General features: G+C 37.9%; 1 non-coding gene across 1 annotated transcript; it reads left to right on the top strand.

Moving 5' to 3' along the window:
• The first annotated feature begins 2,986 nt into the window (after positions 1 to 2,986).
• On the top strand, positions 2,987 to 3,093 carry LOC147925279 (small nucleolar RNA R71). The gene has a single exon (XR_015585603.1). It is a non-coding gene; the product is annotated as a small nucleolar RNA R71 (small nucleolar RNA).
• The last annotated feature ends 15,534 nt before the right edge of the window (positions 3,094 to 18,627 follow it).

The raw sequence follows: 18,627 nt of genomic DNA, 5'->3' as shown, positions 1-18,627 counted from the left end.
CACACCAATGTCTAAGGTGCATAGATAAGGCTAGATCTAGAGATTATCATTAGGCTTGCTAAGAGATTAGAAGTCTTGTTTGATTCTTGACATATTGCTTAATGCTTGCTTGTATAGATTCTTTACTTTGTGAGAACAAGTCTAGAAATATATGAGCTTGATTGTTTTTGCCATGAGAGTGGATTAACATGTTCTTAGAGATTAATGTCTAGAGATTAGCTCATGTTGATTGAGGTTTGTTGATCAAGTTAGATAACCACAATCTAAGTTCAGCCCATGAATCCATCCCTAAGACCTTCCTTGTCTATTGATTTCTTAGTCTAAATCCTGTTGTTTGATCGTTGTTTGATTTACTTTTGTCTTGCTCTGTTTTGTCTGCATTGCTCTGTTTTACGTTTTTGTCCAGCTCGACCCTACACTCGATCGAGTGCTTGCTCGATTTCATTCCCAGAACTCTTGTTTATGATTTGTGTCTGTCCTGTCTTGTTTCTTATTTCATTCTAGTTGCATTTCTGTTGCATTCATTTAGTTTCCTGTTCATTACTTTCCTTGCATTAGTTCATTACATGCATTACTATAGTTTGATCTCTGTTCTAGTTTCATTATTGCCATAATCATTCTGTTCCATTACATCTAGTATCTTGTCCATTCAGCTTTTACATTCTGCACTTTACATTCTGCAATAGGTTGTTAGTGACAAACTTAGACAAGTATTGTACACCGTGATTGCTTGCATTCACTCATTTAGGATTGATACCCCTTATACTACAATTGCATAAGGGGAATTGAAACACCTTGCTTTCACCATTGTTCATCATCATATCATTCATTCACATTCCATTTCACACACCAAGAAAGATATTAGTTTCACGCATCTTTGATTTCAGCTGCTCCCAAGATGCAATACGCTCCTTTCCATCACGTTCACGCTGTGATTTGGTCTGCTGCCACTAAGCAGAGGCACGACCTCGGAAGCGAGTAGCAACGAGGAGAACACGCATCTCAATAGGCACGTTCTTAAAATTAAGGAGCTCTTCCGTAGTACTGAGCCAGTCCAACAATTCTTCCGGTTGGACACTACCAGAAAACTCTGTAAGATCCAGTTAGAACCCAGCTTCCCATCGGCAGTTATCAAAAGGTGGTGCGGCAATAACTGCACGATGCCGATTCTGCTGCTCATGGCCATTAAACGGATTGACATCACCATCGTCATCGTCCCTGAAGACTGCTTCATCACGGTGAGGCAAAACAGGAGGACGTTGTTGTGCAAGCACGTTGCAAACCGTTGCTTCAACAGAAGTGCGGAACTCCTCACGCATGCTTTGTTGAAATTCTGCAAACATGTCACGCATCACGTCGAGCTGTTCGTCACGTTGATGTTGAAGACTCTTCTTAGGAGGCATGGTGTAGATTGATTCGAATCTGATACTAACTAGTGCAGCGGAATATTAAGGAAACGAGTAGTCAAGATAATCAATTGAAAAGAAGAACCAATTCAATGAAGAGACGAGATGCTCGTGCTAAGAACTTGATGACTTGTGGAACAAGAAACAAGCTACGAAGACTTTAAAGGAAGAATAATTCTTCTATGTTATTAAAATATCAAAAGCTGCCTCTTCCAAAAGACATAACAATCCTATATGTACTTCCTATGATAACTAGGGTATCATGCTAAGAAATAAAATAAGGAAAACTCTAAGTAGATAAGAGGTGGAACAACCCTCCACTCTCGAATAAGAATTAAACCGACAATTAAATAAATAAAAGCCTATGAATAAAAGCCACATGAAGTCCAGAACGAGAGTGGTGTATACGCTACATCAGCAGGTCCTCTCTCTTCTTCTTTGTATTGAATGATAATCTCTTCCTTTAAAGCCATCATTTTCTTCTTTTCAATTATTTCCCTTAGTTCCTTGAGCTTTTGTGCCTTGAAACGTCTTGGGAATGGCAAAGAGGTTTGTAAGCAGGGGAAATGTACTTAACAGGCTTTACAGCTTCTATGGGAGCGACTCGATCAGTCACTCGATCTGGTACTCGATCGTGTGTGTGGTCGAGCTCCTGGTCGAGTGCTTTGCCGGCTTCAGTTTGCTGTGAAAAACCTTTACTCTGGGCTTCAATAAGGGACAAATCCTCCCCAGCTTGGACTTCACTGTCCTCAGTGACAGTTTCTTCGTAAAGGTGTATAGCCTTTGCAGTAAACTCCCTTGGGTTTTGAATAGCTTTTCCAGGAAGTTGATTAGTCTTTGGAGCTGAAGTAGAGGCAATGTTGCTCTCCATATACTTCACTCTAGAGTTCAGACTTTCAAACTTGATGTTGAGATCATTATACTGAGAAGTTAGCTTTTGGTTCAGCTCAGCAAACTTCTTTGCATCCTCAATCTGCCCATTAGCTTGCCGAAGCAACATTTGCTGCATCATTGCTCTCAAATCTGGTTCTTGGCCTTGGTTGGTCTTAAACCCTGGAGGGGGACACATTGGGGCCTGAAAACCATTGTGTTGCTGCTTGGGTGCATAGTTGTTCTGTTGTTGGGGCTGTTGTGGTGGATAGACTTGATCTTGAGGATTTGCCACATTGGTGCTTCTATAGGAGAGGTTATTTTTCTTGAATTGATTATAACCCTTGAACCCTCCTTGATTATGCATGTAGCAAATCTCAGCAAACTCTCTCTCCCCATCTTGAGCTGGGACCTCTTCTTCACCTAGAAAGTGAATGTTCTTTTGCTGGCTGAGTAGAATCTTGTCCAGCTTCTCATGGACTACCTTCAAGTCCTTCTTGTACTTCTCATATTGATCATTGGAGACAAACCTAACTGTCCTATCATAATCCTCATTGTAGTTTCCATCTGACTGTGCTAAGTTCTCCAATAGCTCACATCCTTCTTTTACATTCTTGTTGAGGAAATTGCCATTGGAGGCTGTATCCAAAAGCATCCTTATCTTTGATAGGACTCCTCTATATAAGGTGCTGAATAGAGATTCATTGCTAAAGCCATGGTGAGGACATTGTGTTTGGAAACTCTTGAATCTCTCCCATGCTTCACAAAAGCTTTCATTATTCTTTTGTGCAAAACCAGAAAACTCATTCCTCAACCTTGCAGTCCTTTCATTGGAGAAAAATTTGGCTAAGAAGGCCTTCTTGCAAGCATCCCAAGTAGTGATGGTTCATGTTAGTAAGGTCTTCTCTCACAAGTGTGCTTTATCTCCAAGGGAAAAAAGGAACAGTCTGAGCTTGAAACCATCCTCACTTACACCATTGATCTTGGTGAGGCTACAAATTCTGTCAAACTCATCAAGATGGTCTAGAGGGTCTTCCATAGGCAAACCATGGAACTTATGTGCTTGAATCATAGAGATCAGTCCACTTTTGATCTCATAATTATTATTAGCAACTGTTGGAGGCACAATACCAGCTCTTTGATTGTGTGTGTTTGGTGCATCTCTTGCACCAATGTTCCTTGGTCTTGCACCAATGTTCCTTGATCTTGGATCTTGATTGTTTTGTTGCTCCATTAGCAACTGATTTTCTTGTTCCTGGAGGTTCTTGTTATATGTTGTCTCAGGTCTCTTGGTAGGCGATTGATGTGATCAAGATACCTCTGGAGATTCTGATTCCCCTTGGACCTTGTTTGCATCAACTAACTCGTAGACTGACTCGAACAGGCACTCGGTCGAGCACAGACTCGAGTTGATGGTCAAATTAACTGAGACGAGTGGGCTAATTGAATTCGGGTTGTGACTCGATCAGGTACTCGATCGTACAGACGGTCGAGTGGTAGCTCGAGTTGTATGTCGAGTAGGTACCTGAGATTCAAAACAACCAAGCAGATGAAGAATTCAGATCAGTAGTGATCAAAGAAACAATAGAACTCAATCTTAGACTTGTATAAATCCTAAATGTAACAGACACACACTCAAAAGGCAACAGCACCAAATTGAAACATGTTTTTTTGTACGTGTGATGATGGATGTTGATAGAGATGATGGATGAACAAGTAGATGCAAGGTGTTTCAATTACCCTTATGTTGTTGTAGCATAAAGGATGTCAATCCATAATGAGTGTTATGCAAGCAATCAGGATGTGAATACTTGTCTAAGTCAAGCCAAATGTGATGAATATTTTTATCTAGCAACCTAATGATAATAATGAAATCTAGAATGTAAAGATGCTAAGACAATAAACACTATGAAACACCTGATTTATAAACATTAATGATAACAAAAAGGAGCTGGAATTAAACTAATGCAAGACAAGTTATGAAACAGAATCAAACAAAAATGAAATGAATGCAACATGAATAGAACAGGAAATTAAACAGGTAAATGCAGAACATAAACAAGAACTCTGGATGGAGCTCAAGCTTGCACTCGATCGGATGCTTGATCGAGTGGTAGGTCGAGTGGGAATGCGGATGCAAAACAGAGACATGATAACAATGAAAACAAAGCAAAACAAAAGTAAATCAATAAACAAAGGAAGGTCCTAAGGATGGATTCATGGGCTGGGCTTAAACTATGGTTATCTAGATTGACCAACAAACCTCAATCAACTATGAGCTATCTCTAGACAATGATCTTCTAATACTTGTTAATCCACTCTCATGGCAATAACAATCAAGCTTAGATACTCTTAGACCTAGTGATAACTCTCTAATTTACATGTTGTTAGCATCCTTTTTTGTCCATATTTTGCATTGTTTATACCCTAACCTTAGCTTTTTTAGGTCATTAACAGTAGGAATTCACTTTTAGGCCATTTAGGGTGTTGCATTCTCCCATTTGCATACTTTGGATGAAAACAGGTGCTTAAGAGCCTAAGATGGGGAGAAACAAGGAAAAATCCGAGCATGTACCTGAAGGAGCCATCGAACTGAAAGAGCAGTCTAAACCCCAACACGATCGAGGAGGATCCAAGAACAGAAAGAACAACCGAGAGCCTACCCGAAGAGCAACCCGAGCACATCCTCGTGCACCCCATCGAGCAGACCCTCGGGCAGGACTGGGAAGCTAGGGTTAATGGGTTTCCATATATAAATCCCCCTCTTCTTCCTCTCGCCCTAGCACGCCACAGACCCTCAAACCAGAGAGCGAGAGCTTCTGAGAGAGATCTAGAGCGACTCAAACTCTTTTCCACTTTTGTTAGGATTTATTTTTACTTCTTTTGTTATCATTTTAGATTTCTTCATTAAAATCTTCTACTCTACTCTATCTTTGATATAATGCAATTTTCTTTCATCTATGTTTTTATGTTTTCTGCAATGAGATCTGAGTCGTGTGGTTCTTGTTTATATTTGTGTGGGTAAAAAAAACAACTATGTATTTAACATGACAATAGAGGGTGTAGATTTGTGCAGATAGATGTGGAAAACATGTATGATGTAGTATTTTTGTAATAAATTTGTTTACTTTCAATTTCTCTCTTGTAATAACTCAGCCGAGAAATAATAAAAATCATTTGTTTACTTTTAGTTTCTTTCTTGTAATAAGTCAACAACAAGAAATTTAAATAAGTCGTCATATGAATCTATGCAACCTTTCATCTTCCGTGAAGTATTATAATTCAGCAGCAAAGCAATAATATAAATCCGCCGTCATATGAATCTACGCAACCTTTCGTCTTTCGTGAAGTATTATTATAACTCATCTGTGAAGCAATATAAATCAGCCGTTATTTGAATCTACGCAATCTTGCATCTTCTGTGAAGCAATATAACTCAGCCACAAAGCAATATAAATCAATCGTCATATGAATCTACGCAGCCTTTCTTCTTCATTGAAGTATTACAATTCAGCCGCGAAGCAATATAAATCAGCTGTTATATGAATCTATGCAACCTTTCATCTTCTGTGATGTATTATAAGTCAGCTGCAAAGCAATATAAATCAGCCATCATATGATCTATGCAACTTTTTGTCTTCCATGAATAATCATAACTCAGCCGCAAAACAATATAAATCAGCCGTCATATGAATCTATGCAACCTTTCGTCTTCCATGAAGTATTATAACTCAGTCGCAAGCAATATAAATCAGTCATCATATGAATCTATGCAACTTTTTATCTTCCGAGAAATATTATAACTAAGCCTAGAAGCAATATAAATCAGTTGCCATATGAATCTATGCAACCTTTCGTCTTCCGTGAAGTATTATACCTCAGCCGCGAAGCAATATAAATCAACTGTCATATAAATGTACGCAATCTTTCGTCTTTCATGCTCAGCCGCAAAAATACGAACACGAGTTGAGACGAATCACAATGATGAGAGAGAACGTGAGAGAGAGAGAGACGCCGGAAGAGAGATAGAGAGAGCACGCTGGAAGAGAGACGAGAGTTATGGTTTGTCGTTGGAAATCATCGAGAGAGAGAGAGTGAGAGGTTTTTTCCGTTTGTGAACAATAATACAAACAATTCAATTTTCCTCTCTTTTGATATTAATGACAAAGAAAACTTAACAACGTGAATTTTTTTAATAGTTTTGAAATTAATAATGAAAAACTAACCAAGGTATTAATTGTAATTACACCAAAAAGACTAAATATATGAGTAATTTTTTGAACAAATATAATATACTAGTAATATTCTTAATTTCTATAACATCTGAGTAAATATTTGTTAAATCAAACTGCAGCTGTTACAACAGCAGTTTCAGTGTAAAACTATTCATGCGTACTATGAAACTAGCAACTACTATTTTACCAAAATATTTTTAAAGCTAATGATCAAATTCCAAATAGCAAGGTCTAACGCATGAAATCAAAAAACAAATCAAAGGAGTGAAGGGAGAAACGTACCCTGAGAGGAGTGGTGTTCTTGACTTAAGGCAGTGATCAATGTGGGTGGGGAGTCGTAAAATGCTGCTCGGGAAAAACCACAACTTATCTGCTAATCGCTACCTGAAGCATCTTCGAGGTGGTCATGAAGGTCAAAACCCAAAACTGTTAAGGTTTGATTCATCACAAGGTGAAAGATGATATGAACAAACCTGAAACAGACAAGGACAGAGGTTGAAGTCCAGAAGGAATCTACATAAGCCAGCGAAAGTATATTCTTCATATCTTATCGGAAACAGGTCTGCTTGGTTCACGGCCAGCTGTGTTTCCTCTCGAAGATCATCAGCCACTGGGTTTGGCTTCACCTCCATTTCTTTCGAACTCAAACCTTATCGGTGTTTGACAGGTAAGTTTATTTATCTAGGTGTAACATGACCAGACTTAGCCTACGTTTTTCATACACTGTCTTAGTTTATGAAAGCGCCTAGAGAGGATCATTGGTCCACACCTAATCAAGGTCCACACTTCATCTACTTGTTGGTCTATGTTGATGATATTTTGATTACAGGAAGCAGTAAACTTGCATTACACGAATATTAACACTCCTTGCTTATCTATTCTCGGTAAAAGATCCTGAAGATTTAGATTACTTTCTTGGTTTGGAAGCTCACAGGACAGACCATGGTCTTCATCTGTCACAGCGAAAGTATACCATTGATCTCCTCCACTGGTACCATATGCAGAATGCCAAACCAGTAAGCACCCCCCCCCCCGATGGCGTCAGCTCCAAAACTCACCCTTCGTTGAGGTGCGTATCTCTCTGACCCAACTTCCTATCGACAACTTGTGGGAAGCCTGCAATACCTATCCACCACGTGACTGGTCATTGCTTATGCTGTCAATCGGCTCTCATAATTCATGCACAAACCGACTGAAGACCACTGGCATGCAGCAAAGAGGATCCTACGTTACCTCTTAGGGACTCCAATACATGGCATCTACTTCTCTACACAGAATCATCTCAGTCTTCATGCTTTCTCCGACGCTGATTGGGCAGGTGATTCCGATGATTACACCTCCACCAATGCGTACATTATCTACATGGGACGTCATCATGTATCTTGGACTGCCAAGAAGCAAAAAAGGTTTACGAAATCTTCTACCGAGGCTGAATATCGGGCTGTTGCCAACACTGTTGATGAAATCAGTTGAGTTTGTAATGTCTTAACGGAACTCGATATACCACTTCAACACAAATCTGTTGTCTACTATGATAACGTTGACGCCACTTTTCTTTGTGCAAATCATGTATTCCATTGTCGGATAAAACACATTGCAGTGGACTATCACTTCTTTCGCGGTCAAATACAACAAGGTGCTCTTCATGTAGCTCATGTTAATACATCATCTTTTTGTAAAACTCAGTTAAGAATACATCAACAATCTCTCCCTTTCTTATTGAGTTTTACAATCCAAGCTTCACACAACATAAGCTTCAACTACTACTTTGATGATCTCCAAACTCTCCCTTAATCTCTAAGTAAATATCTCTGCAACATCTAAAACTCAATCTTCATAACACCAACAATCTCCCCCTTGATGATTGAGTTTTAGAACCAAAACACATACTTAATGCTCAGATGAAAATGTCATTCTTTGTTTTACATCCGCATCACTTTGTTGTATTATGTCATCTCCCCCTTTTTAACGTTGTGTGTCTCTCAAGCACAATATAATTCCAGCAAAGAACTGAACATCAAAAACCATCTTCTTCTCCCCTTGCTTGTGAGCACACACAAGTTAAAAATATCTTCATAGGTTGATACACTCACTGTTTCCTTTCCAGTATTAAAGAACTCTTTTAACAACTCTTACTTTTTTTATTTTCTGGGCTTTGACTTTGATAATGCAGACAATATATTCTCTTCTTATATCTTCTCCACCATGGATGTAGCTCTCACTAATAACCAGCAGAGACAAACATTGGATCTGATTTTGAAAGATTTCCTTTAAATCCAAGACCATATCGATCAGTTTTGCCAATGTTCAGAATATGATCCAATTGTTTTGTGCCATTATTAAGCATTCTCAAATTCTTTTGAGTTTCTTCAAGTTGTATTCTAACTTGTAATGCTTCTTCTTCTTTCTCTACAGCATATTTTTGTATTTCTGCAACCTTAGCCTCTAACTTGAGTTTCTCCCTTGTCAACACTGAATTCTCCTCAGCTAGTTTAAGCCATTTATTATACAACATTGTGTAGTTGACACTCTCTACCTTGATGCAATCTTCTGTTGCAGGTTCTGTTGTAGTTGCAGGTTCAATAACAGTTTCAGTCTAAGTTGTAGTTTCCGCTGCAGTTGCATTTGTTGTAGCAATGACAGTTGCAGTCTCTGTTGCAATTGCATTCTCTGATGCAGAATTAGGATTTTCTACACATTCACGTTATGTTGCAGTTTCAGAGTCAGTTTCAGGTTTCTTCTTTTGCTTGAGAATGATTCCATTGATTCCTTCTCTTTTCTTAAAACTTTGTAGATTGCTCCAGGTTTCTATCATATGACGTGAAATCTCATCATCAATAATCTGATGTTCCTTTCTCTTACACATACTTGATGTCATCTCATACAGATCAGACTTCTTTACCCATATTTGATTATGAAATCCATTCCACATAAATTTTCCTTGATGTTTGAGTCTACTTACTCTTTCTTTGAATCTGTAGCAATATGCTTTTATGTGCCCATTCTTCCCACAAAAATAACAACCAATATGTTTGGTTGTATTACTACCAGATTTGCATTGATTTGGTAGAGAAAAACCTTCAGCTACAAACTTGATCTGCCCTGTTTGAAATCCTTCTTTTCCAGTATATCCCAAACCTCTGTTAGATTTTCCTGTTCTAGTAGAGACTGTCTGCTTGTCCTTCATTAATGTTACACTTTCTTGACTGATTTTCTTTGTATCCCTCAATTCAATTTGCAGTGACTTAATAAGTTCATCAAGACAACGCTTCTCTTTTAATAAGGTCTGATTTTTCTTTCCAATCTTAATCAGTGTTTCACGCACCTCCTTGTAACATTATGTAAATTCATCTACCTATTCTCCTTCAGATTCATATTCTGAAACTTCCTCTCCTTCAGCAAATGTAGTGACTCCCAAAAATGCACCAAGCTTCTTTAGTTCTATTCCATTATCATTATCTTCCTTAAAATCATCTTCAACTCTCAATTTAGATTTTTCTTTTCTAAGTTTCCGATCATTACCACATTCTAGCTGAGTATGTCCAATACCTTTGCACATAAAACATTTAATTTCTCTTCTTTTGATTGTAGGACAATTATTCTTATAGCGTCCATATCCTCTGCACTCATGACATTGCATGTATGTCTTCTTGATAGCTTCACCTTTTTCTGGATTATTTTTGATCGAGCTGAACCTCCTCTGACATAGTTCTTGTTCTGCTTCTTTCAGCACTTGACTAAATTTGTTGGCCAGCAAACCAATCGAATCTTCTTCTTCTACTTCGTGCTTCTCTCTTTCAAGAGCAAAAATGACTCGTTTATTCGCACCTTCCAGTTCCATCTCATGATCTTGACGCATACCAACAACTTCTCCAAAACTAAGAATATCCGTCTTATGAGACACACTTAAAGCAGTCTTGTACGCCATGAACCTTGTAGGCAGACATCTTAGAAAAATTTTCACCAATTTCTTGTCTTTATATTTTTTCCCAAGAGTCAATGCTTCTTGAGCTAAAGAACTTATCTTGGAACTAAATTCAGATATTGACTCATAGCTTTCCATCTTTAGATTTTCAAATCTTGAAGCTAACATGTCTTTCCTTAAACTTTTCACCTTAGTGGTTCCTTCAAAGTGAGTTTGCAAGATATCCCATGCTTCTTTTGCTGTTTCACATCCCTTAATCAGTTCAAACTGGTTTCTTCCAACATTATTGTGAATTGCAGAGAGTGCTCTGGCGTTATATTTTGATTTCTTCAATTCGTCGTTAGTCCAGTCCTTCTCTGGCTTAGCAACTTTCACTCCTGATTCATCCTTGATTTTTGGTTCTTCCCACTTTTCCAATATGGCTTTCCAAGCATATACATCAATGCCTCCTATAACCGCCTTCATCTTTGATTTCCAAAAACCATAGTTTCCATCACCTAATATTACTCTTGAACCGAACTCAAGTCCATGATAGCTCTCCATCTTCTCCACAGGATCTCACTTTTATGTAATCTCATAAGTGCCGCTTTGATACCAATTGAAAACGCAAGAGCTATAGATATATATGGAAACTAAGACACAAAACTGAGTCACAAACTAAGACAGGGGTTCTTCAAAATAAAACTTCTTTATTAGACAAACTGTTTAGTAAAATTACAAGTTTCACTCAATCAATTATCTAATCTCTCATGTTCATGGATCTATACACAATCCAAGAACCTCTCAAGACAAACCCCTTAGTCCCCTTAAGCGTTATGCTTTCCTACAAGAAACTACATAACCTTAATGTCTAAGAATTCTATTGCTCTTTTGTGCTAACCTCTACAAAGGCTTAGCCCCCTATTTATACACAATATATCGTGGCCATACAAGTTTAAATTCCTATTCTAATCCTAATACGAATTGCCAGATCTCTTTGCAAATTTCCTTTTCTTTTATGGAACAGGAAAGTCTTCTTCATGTTTCCTTTTCTACTAAAAAGGAATATCTTCATGCTTATAGTCTTCATAACCTTCATGGTTTGAATATTAATCACATTAGTTGCATGCTTACCTTATTTCAGCTCCACGTTATCTGCTTTGTTTAACTACTTCTTATATTACTCTCAACATCTTCATCTTCATCTATGCCTTTCATAAATGTATTTTTCTTTTTCTTTTCATCTTGTTGTAAAAGTAAAACTCAGTTAAGAATAAATCAACAGTTTGTGGCCTTGAAGAGAGACACCAGAAACAAAAACACTATAATCAAACAACATTAACTCAATAATTGCAAAGCAACAAATAAATCTGCCATCAAATAAAAACAAATCTGGCATGAGCTAACTCTCTAACCTAAATCTAAGCTAACTCTCTACTAAAAACATGCAAACTGTTTACAAACTTAAGCTAAGTAACAAAATTTGCAACTTAAAACAAGAAACCTGCACTTTATCAAACTTCAATCTGCAAATTCATTAACAAAACAAATCTGCAATGAACAAAATAAATCTGCAAACAGTACTAAACAAATCTGCCATCAAAAGACAAACAAATCTTCCACAAACAGAGATTAGGATTTTTAAAAGTTTTACACCATTATCACTGCCGCCACCTTCTTCTTTAACATCTGAGCATCAAAACCAGAGAAAAGATGGATAAATACAGTTGCCACTCTATTTCACAAAAAAAAATTATCAAACCTAAATCTGCAAATTCATCAACAAAATAAATATGAGATAAACAACAATAAATCTGCCAACAGCAATAAATAAATCTACCATTACGCGATAAACAAATCTGCCACAAACAGAGATTAGAGTTTTAAAAAGTTTTGCATCATTGTCACCGCCACCACCTTTTTCTCCAGTCCTCTGATAATTGGTTTAATGTATTCATAACTTCATATAGACATTTGTAGGTGGTGGTAAAAAAAAATATTTGTAAAGTACATTATATTTAAGGTGTAAAAATTTTATTTTTAAAAGTAACAAACATAATTTTTATGTAAATAGATATAAATTAGTATATTATAGCAACAATAAAATTTCTAAATAATGTACAATAAATATAAATATTTTTATTAAATTTAGTTTTATTTACAAAATTTTAAACCTGCAAAATAATATACTATGAAAAGTTTAAAAAGTGCAACGATGACAAAAATAAAATATTCAATTGTATTTCTCTATGCCACTGAAAACAGTTAGGATTAGCATCTTCGTTAATGGGTTCTACAGTATATTTTTTCTTTCTCAAAACATACTAATTTGGCACCTACCATAACTATTAAAAGAATCATTAACAAAATCCTTCATACCATATTTGGTGTTTTGAAAAACAAACTAAGAGATCTTGTTGTTAGATTTAATACGAAATTATTAACTAAGAATCCCAAATCTTTAGGTATAATTCTGAGATTTAGTAAATATTAAAATCATAAATATCTGATACGTTAGCTATATTAGTTTCATCCTTTTAAGTGTATCACAATTAAAGAAATAATTGTTCATATAATCTACAGAAAATCATAATATGGTGAACATAAATCCATAACTTTTTGTATATTTCTACATTATTATTAGGCTACATACTAAAAACCAGTATAATAGCTGTCGCTACCAAAATCATATACTTTATTCTCAATATCCTTCCTAGACCTCAGAGCAGCATCAGCGTCAGCCTTCCTCCACAGGTGCAAGTAATTTTTAACAACACTAAGACCTATGCCTATAACAGCTACAACCCACTGGGGTATGTTCTGCTGAGCCATCATCAAACCAAAACCAGAGAAGAGATAGCCATCACACACCTCGAAATCATCATCAATTTCATACAAATAATCCAAAGAAATCAATAGGAGGGCAAAGGTGAGTGATGCTTGAGTCAAAAAACTATCTTGATCCAGAGTAACTGAGGATCCCAACAGGTTGAAAGCATAATTGCACAAAAACGACCCAATGGATTTATAGATGGCGTATCTGTGTGTGTTGTTCAGACGGCTCTGAAGACGTAGGCGTGGGAAGGGAAACAGTAGAACGGTACATACCAAGAAAGTGATGGCCGGGACCCAAAGCTTTTCAATAGGGAGAGAGGCGAAGAACGTTGAGCGGAGGAAGAGGCACACGGTGGCTAAGTTGGATACGACGGCAACGGTTCTGGCTTTTCCCCTTTTGTCAGCGGTGAGTCTGTCCTCATCTCCATTACCATCTTCAACCTGGCTCGACCCATCAGATTTCAATAATTTCCGAAAGTTTTTGAAGAAGCAGAGTACAAAACCCACGCAAATAACAACGTACTGCGGGATGGTAAAAGATTAGAACTTTAAATATAAAGAATAACTCTCTTTATTAATATGTTTAGAAAATCTCCTCTAAAAACTAAACACTTATAAGCTCTCTAATCTCATATCAATGTCACAACTCAACAATTGATATATATAGAGACTTTCATATTCCTTTTTCTAATAGAACTTGGAACTAGACAACTCCTAATTCTATTCAAGTCTATCTTAAACTACTCTCCTATTCTTATCTTTCCTTTGTAAGAATAACTTGGGCTTTAAGCTTCAAAGCTTATCCAACGATCACTCCCTTAAGCTTCGAATTACTCTTTGTAAAGTCATGAACACCAAGCAAGTTTCTCATTTCCATAAACTGAATCCTCGCCAATGCCTTTGTCAATGCATCCGCCTTCTGATCAGCTCCAGGAATGTGATCAACATAAATGAGCTCCCTCTCAACACATTCACGGATAAAATGAAAACGTTTGTGAATGTGTTTACTTCTTCCGTGAAAAACAGGGTTCCTTGCGAGTGCGATTGCAGCCATGTTGTCGACGTATAACGTAATCTGCTTACTCTTCCAACCTGTGATTTCACTTAAGAGATCATGGAGCCAAATTGCCTGCTTAGCTCCTTCTGTTGCTGCCATAAACTCAGCTTCACAAGACGAGAGTGTGACTGTGTCCTGTTTATGTGAACACCAAATGATTGGTGTGTCCCCAAAGAAAAACACGTGACCAGTTGTACTCCTTCCATCATCTTGATCGACATTGTGACTACTGTCACTAAAACCTACGATCTCCTTCAAGCCTCCTCGCTTGTACTTCAATCCATAAGATGATGTTCCTCTCAGATATCGTAATATCTGTTTCATGATCTCACCATGTGATTTGCGTGGACCCTGCATATATCTACTTGTTATACCTACAGGAAATGCCAAGTCAGGACGCGTATGCAATAAGTACCTCAAACAACCAACATTCCTTCGAAAACGAGTAGGATCTATCTCCGTTTCTTCAAGAGCTTTGGAAACCTGCAAACCAAACTCCATAGGAATTAAAGTTGGATTACAACTCTCTAATCCAGCTTCTATTAGGATCCGACGTGCATAGCCTTCTTTTTTGAAGGTGATTCCATCTTCCTCTTGATTCACCTCGATACCAAGATAGTAGGTTAGTTTACCTAGATCAGTCATCTCGAACTTTGCAGACATTCCTTCCTTGAACTTTACCAGCAAGTCATCAACATAAACCGCAACTAAGAGCAAATCAACTCCTTTTGACTTTCGATACACAGATGTTTCTTTAACACACCTCTTGATGCCTAACTCCTTCAAAACTTGATCTAGCTTTGTATTCCAAGCTCGTGGAGCTTGTCTTAATCCATACAAGGCTTTAGACAACTTATAAACTCTATGGTCCTCACCTTTGATCTTGAAACCCTCTGGCTGATCAACGTAAACATCTTCTTTTAGCTCACCGTGCAAAAACGCCGTTTTCACATCTAAGTGATGGATCTCCCATCCATCTGCTACGGCCAGGGCAATTAGTAATTGTATAGTTTCTATACGAGCTACTGGAGCGAAAGCTTCACCAAAATCAATACCACTCTCTTGCACATACCCTTTGGCAACCAGTCTAGCCTTATGCTTACTTATAGAGCCATCTGCATTTCTCTTGATTTTAAAAACCCATTTAAGCCCTATTACCTTCACATCTCGTGGCTTATCAACAAGAACCCATGTCTTGTTTTTGTTGATAAAGTCTATCTCTTCTTTACAAGCAATTCTCCAAACTCTCTGGTCTTTAGCATCTCTGTAAAGCAACGATTCATCGTTGATCAAAAACAATAGAATTTCACTCTCTATTGTTGTCAAAAGAACATAGTCCTCAAGATGTTTTGGCTTCTGGATTTGGCGAGTAGATCTTCATTGAGGTTGTTGTTGTTGTGTACCTTGAGTGACAATGATCTCATTGTCTTCTCTGTTTTCCTGAGATGTAACACTCTCTGTTTCATCTTCTTCTTGATCTTCCATGTCATTATTTGTCAGAATCGGCCCTTCTCCAGCATCCTCAACATCTCCCCACCGCATATGAAACATTCCTGGTTCACTAACGGATTGTGCAGTCGATGTATTCCAACTACACTTGCTCTTCTCATTGAAAACCACATCTCGGCTTACAACTATTCTTCTCGTAGATGGATTAAACAACCTATAAGCTTTTGATCCAGGTTCTATCCCAAGATGAACCAACGATTGAGAACGATCATCAAGTTTCTTGAGGAGAGCAACATCGACTTTCGCATAAGCCATACAACCGAAAACTCGCAAGTGATCGATGTTTGGCTTTCTTTCTCGCAAACATTCGTATGGTGTGATGTTGTTAAGAGCCTTGGTAGGTACCCTGTTGATCAAGTAGGTTGCATGACGAACACCTTCTACCCAAAGGTAATTCGGTACCTCCATTGCTTTAAGTAGGTTCCTAGTCATCTCCATTAATGTTCTATTCCTTCTCTCCACAACACCATTTTGTTGTGGTGTGTAAGGGGCTGTTAGATGCCTTGTGATCCCAGAAGATTCACAAAAATCATTAAACTCTCTAGATGTAAATTCTCCCCCTCTATCTGTTCTGAGAGTTTTGATAGTTCTTCCAAGGTCCTTTTCTACAACACTCTTGAACCCTTTGAAGCTTCCAAAAGCCTTACTCTTCTCTTTTATCAAGATGGACCACATATATCTTGAAAAATCATCAATTATAACAAATATATACATGTTATTAGCGAGTGTTGCAGGTGTTATAGGACCACACAGGTCCGCATGAAGCAGTTCCAGTGGTTTAGAGGCTCGAAATAAGGCAGCTTTCGAAAACACTTGTCGAGCCTACTTACCAACCAAGCAGGATTCACACAGCAACTTTTCTTCCCTTACATCAGTCAGACCGTGAACCATCTTATGCTGAAACATAGCCTTGATTGTCTTGAAACTGATGTGATCGAGCCTGGCATGCCACTTCCATGTGTTGTCTTCAAGCCGTGATAGTAGTGATGTCGGTTTTCCTATCTTGAGACTGATTTTGTAAAGGCGATTCGCAGATCGCATTACCTTCACCAGAAGCCTCTCACATGGATCATGTACTATAAGCTAATCACGTCTCATCCGAACATCACAACCTACCTCCGTTGATTTTCCTAAGCTAGCTCAGTATGTTGCTCTTGAGGTCAGGGATATAATAGATATCAGACACAAGAATTTGCTCTCCATTCTTGCTCTCAAACAGTATCGAACCTTTACCTTCAATCTCCACACATGATCCATCTCCAAACTTAACTTTTCCTTTTATGTTCCTATTAAGCTCATAAAAATAGGTCTCGTGTCCAGTCATATGGTTACTTGCCCCATTGTCTAGATACCACATACCCTCTTCTCTATTGTAGTTCTTCGATATAAGCTTGTCTTCATTCAAGAAAATGACTTCATGCATATACAGAGTCTGATCTGCTTTTTCTGTCTCCTCTGTTTCAATCTTGTTCGCTTCTTGTGACTTTTGTATCTTCTCTGGGCAAGACGAAGCATAGTGACCGATTTTGTCACAACTGAAACAGGTTATTGACTTCTCTTTCTTTTCTTTAGTTTGATTCTGATGTGTGTGGTAGTCGGCTCGTTCTTGTCCATTATATCTACCTCTGCCTCGTCCTCTGCCACGTCCTCTGTAGCCTCTTCCTCCTCGACCACGACCTCTGCCACGATAGTTGTTAAAACTCGGGTTGTAGGTCGATTGTGGTTGATAATCGTTTGAACTAGTAAACAACAGTTTTCCTTGTGTGTCCTCTTGTTTATCTTCTCCTTGTATCCTCTCCTCAAAAGCTTTGCTTCTTCCAACTATCTCTTGGAAGCTTGTTGTATTGAGATTCAATACTTGTTCTAGCGAGGCAACAAGATGGATAAACTTGTTCCTTGGCACACTGTTTAGCAACTTCTTCACCATCCTAGGCTCATCGATCGTTTGTCCAAGAGATGTTGCCTGAGTTGCGATTTCTGATAGCTTTCTAGCAAAGCTATCAACCCTATCTGAATCCGCCATCCTTAGCTTCTCGAAATCAGATATTAGAGACTGCAAACGTGCCTCCTTGACACGATCAGCTCCCATGTTTCTTGATTTAATCAAATCCCAAATATCCTTAGGTGAAGGTAGATCACCTACTTGAAGTATAAGAGATTCTGGGATTGATTGGAACAACAATGCAATTGCAACATCATTCTTGTCATCATCTGTTGAACCTGGTTCTATTGTCTCCCAAACCTTTTGAATTCGTCATATCACCTTCATCTTCATCGACCAAACAGTATAGTTTGTAGAGGTGAGCTGAGGGCATTGAATTGAGACCGATTTGTCCATGTCCTTCGGACGAGATCCGGTTGCTAATTCACTCATTGTTTAGAATCAAATCCTCTCCTTTGGATTGATTAAACCTTGCTCTAATACCAAATAAAAGATTAAAGAACTTTGAATATAAAGAATAACTCTCTTTATTAATATGTTTAGAAAATCTCCTCTCAAAACTAAACACTTATAAGCTCTCTCTTAATCTTATATCAATGTCACAACTCAACAATTGATATATATAGAGGCTTTCATATTCCTTTTCCTAATAGAACTTGGAACTAGACAACTCCTAATTCTATTCAAGTCTATCTTAAACTACTCTCTTATTCTTATCTTTCCTTTGTAAGAATAACTTGGGCCTTAAGCTTCAAAGCTTATCCAACAGATGGTGTTTTGCTGGGTCATCAAACCAAAACCGGCAAACAAAAAACCATCACATAGACCGATCAGTTCATCCGTGTCATAGATATAATCCATGGCTATGA

Source organism: Camelina sativa, chromosome 16 (genome assembly GCF_030686135.1).
Source record: "Camelina sativa cultivar CO46 ecotype springtype chromosome 16, ASM3068613v1".
Classification (NCBI taxonomy): domain Eukaryota; kingdom Viridiplantae; phylum Streptophyta; class Magnoliopsida; order Brassicales; family Brassicaceae; genus Camelina; species Camelina sativa.
This window is presented reverse-complemented; position numbering and strand designations above follow the sequence as displayed.